The 3283-nt window shown below is 64.1% G+C and overlaps 1 protein-coding gene across 1 annotated transcript in view; it reads right to left on the bottom strand.

Annotated features, from left to right (window-relative positions):
- The window catches only part of ABTB2 (ankyrin repeat and BTB domain containing 2), a gene marked incomplete at its 5' end in the record, with an annotated part of 102625 nt that overhangs the window by 30510 nt on the left and 68832 nt on the right, over positions 1-3283 (bottom strand).

Below are 3283 nucleotides of genomic sequence, written 5' to 3'. Positions count from 1 at the left end.
GCCCCCTGCCGGCAGCCCCGCAGGCACCGCGGCGCCTCTGCAGGCCCCTCTGGCCCGAGAACCAAGGCCTTCCCTTCAGGGAGGCGTGCCCTCCCCACGGGGGCTCCTCTGGGGAGTGCCTCCCACCAAGGGTCTCTGAGTCCCACTGAGAAGGCACAGGTCCAGACTAGCCCGCAGGACACTCAGGTCCCCCGCACCTGCAGCCACTCTCCCGCCATGGTAGCCCAGGGGCCCTGCGCGACGTTTGCAGCAGGGCCTCGGCCGGGCGAGCATTCAGAGCAGTGAGGAGTGGCCTGCACTATCACCTCGTTTCTGGGCCCAGCCTCCAGGGAGGCCTGGCCTGACAGTACCAGCTGCCAGGCCCCCTTGACGGCAAGAGGGCGGCTTTTTCTAACAGGGACAAGTGCCAGCCCTGGGGCTGGGGCTGCACTGGGACTCTGCCTTGCCTCCCTCACCCCTGCCCCGGGGGCTTCACTCCTGCACTCCTGACTGGTAACCTCTGCTGCTGCAGCTCTGCATCTGGGTGCTCCTGCCCCAGCTGGGACCAGGAGGACTGGGGCGGGAGCAGTGAGCCCGGCCCCTGACCTGCTTGTGCCCAGGCCGGCCGGCTGGACTGCACACCTGCAGTTTAGACACTCCCCTCAGGAACGCTCGGGGCCTGCCAGGGTTGCAGGTCACCGGCCGTGACCACGGCAGCTGGGACTGCAGAGCCAGCACACCTGGCTTCCGATTGGGGCTCTGACACGCCGGCCTGGCTCTCACTGCCCACAGCGAAGCACTCAGCGTGCAGCTCGGCTGGGCACCAGAGCCGGTGGGTTAGGCCCAGCACCGTGACCCTGAGTCTGGTCACTCGAATTCGGTTTGCCACAGGCCTCAGCCTCCTGCGGAACTCTCGCAGGTCCAAGGCCGACAGACATTGGCCCACATGTCCCTGGACGAAGAGTTGCCCCTGAAATGCCAGCTCCCAGCCCTGCCCTTGGGCCCGGGGGGCAAAGCCTGGCTACACACCCACCAGGTCTGCCGCCTTGCAGCAGCGCAGCAGCCATTGTGGGGCAGGTCTGCAGCAGGGCCTCGGCTGCAGCTGCCACCTATCCAGGACCGACTGTCCTAACACATGGCAGGACCGCAGGGCCGTAGGAGCAAGTCTGCGAGTGTGTGGAGGCCACACTCGCTGAGTGACCTTTCAGAGGTCGGACAGGAGGGCTCAGTGCCACCGCTGCTGTCATTGGTTTAGCCGCCAAGGTGGAGAACACGCCAGTGGCACGTTTCTAGCCCGAATGCAGGCGAGACAGTCAGGAAAGAGGGGGAGGCAGGGCGCCAGGTGGTGTGGGGTTAAGTTGCTGGACTCCCACTGGCTGCCATGCTTCGAGGACCCGACAGCTTGAAACTCACACCAGGCATGTGTGTGTGCACACCCAGGTTCCAAAGAGGGAACTGGAGAGAAGGAACTGTGCCGTGGCCATCGCCCCAGGGGCGAGTCCTCGCTTTCTGCCTCTCTGGCAAGCACACGTGTCCTATAATAAAAATCTCTCAAAAAGGAAAAGGAACGGAAGCTCCTCTTACGAGATTCCTAACAGAGAAGCTGGGAGCAGAGAGCCCCGAAGGTCAGGCAAACCAGAAAGGCTGTCGTGGCAAAGGTCCTGGCTTCTCCACCCAGAGCGGGCCATTCCTCTCAAAGAGCCCGCTGGTGCACGGTCTGCCCAGGCTTCTGGGAACTGCCGGCCCGGTCGCTGTGGACGGCCACGGTGTGGCTGCTGCGGACTCCCTCCTAGGGCCCGTCTCCTGCCAGTAGGTGTGCCAGCCTCCTAATGACAGAGGGGACAACGTCATACTGGACCCTCACGCCCACTGTCAGAGAAGGAGTTCCACTCTGAGACAGGGAGCCGGCTCACAGAGGTTCCATGGCCTGCCCCGTCACACGGCCAAAGGCCAGCTGCCAGGGTTCGAACCACGCCCCTGCTCCCCGAGCGCGAGCTCCTCACACCGGCACCACCCCAGGAAGTGCGACTCTCCACATGTGGACTGCGGAACTTGAGGGCGACCTGGCATAGGCTTCCACAGCAGCTTCGAGTGTGACTGCATGTCCATCTATACACGAGCTTCAGTCTGCACAGGGCGGAATGTTGTCCCTGGCCATCACCACGGCTGCCTGGGGAAGCCTGTCGGGGTGGCCCTGTCAGCACAGGTGGACATCGGGACCCTTGAAACAGCTGGCAAGGAGTCAGCTGGCCTTGGTGCAGTGAGACCCCACTCTGAGGCCGAGAAATGCCCACCAGGCAGGGGAGCAGGTTCCATCCCTTGTTAACCACGAGCCTCGGTCGGAGGTGCCCCAGGCCTCTCGCTGGCTCTGCCACCTGCATCGCGAGCTGTCCAGCAGAGGCAGCGGGGGGACCTGAATTCGGCCACAGTGAGCCTGTACAGTGGCTGCCTGCTGTGGGGGACTGCTGCTTTGTCTGTTATTCCTTCCCTTTTGAGTGCTCATGGCTGAGACAGAGCCAGACACGGGTACCCAGCTCCCCAGCAGCTGGGCCTGGTGAGGTGCGGGCGGCGACGCGTGTGAAACGGGTGGCCCAGGCCTGGGGCTCGGTGCCAAGTATCACTAGCCTCATTAAGCCCTTCAGTCCCGGGGGAAGATGCAGTCCCGCCTGCCTGTCCCCGCCCTCCTCCACACTGCGCAAGTGAAACCCAGCTCCATGCAGGCGGGCGGCCGGGCGTGCGGCACCTGTCCTGCGGCCGTCGTGAGAAAACGCTGCAGGGACGCGCCTTCCCTCTGTCCCGGGGTGGCTGGACCAGCACGTGGGCCAGGTCCAGGCATGGTCTGGGAGCCACACAGCAAATAGACAGGGCTTGTTTCCCTGTGCACACGCCTGGGCACATGTACGTGCAGACATGTGGGGGAGTGCACACACATGCAGACACGCCTGTGGGGGAACGCACATGCACACATGCGCACACACTGGGGATTCCGCAGAGGGAAGAGACGGCCTGCCCTGACGAGGCGGACCCTCCAGCCGCGGAGAGGGTAAGCTCTTTACACGGAAATCTCTAATCAGCGTCAAGGTGCTCAGTGCTTTGGACAGGACTGAAGCCTTTACGGGCAGATGTGGGTGAGAGCGGGAGCCCACTTCCCTGGGAACTCAGGGACAAAGTCTCATCAGGCACCACTGGGGAGGGCCACCGGCTTGTGTGTCTGGGAGAAAACGTCACTAGCAGGGGAGGGGCCGGTGCAAAGGCCCTGGGGGGGGAGGTGCGGGGCGGGAGACGCCAATCCGAGGGGGGATGA

The sequence above is a fragment of the Tupaia chinensis genome, unplaced genomic scaffold (genome assembly GCF_000334495.1).
Source record: "Tupaia chinensis unplaced genomic scaffold, TupChi_1.0 Scaffold139733_1, whole genome shotgun sequence".
Taxonomy (NCBI): Eukaryota; Metazoa; Chordata; class Mammalia; order Scandentia; family Tupaiidae; genus Tupaia; species Tupaia belangeri.
Note: the sequence above shows the minus strand (reverse complement) of the source record. Positions and strands in the feature narration are given on the sequence as shown.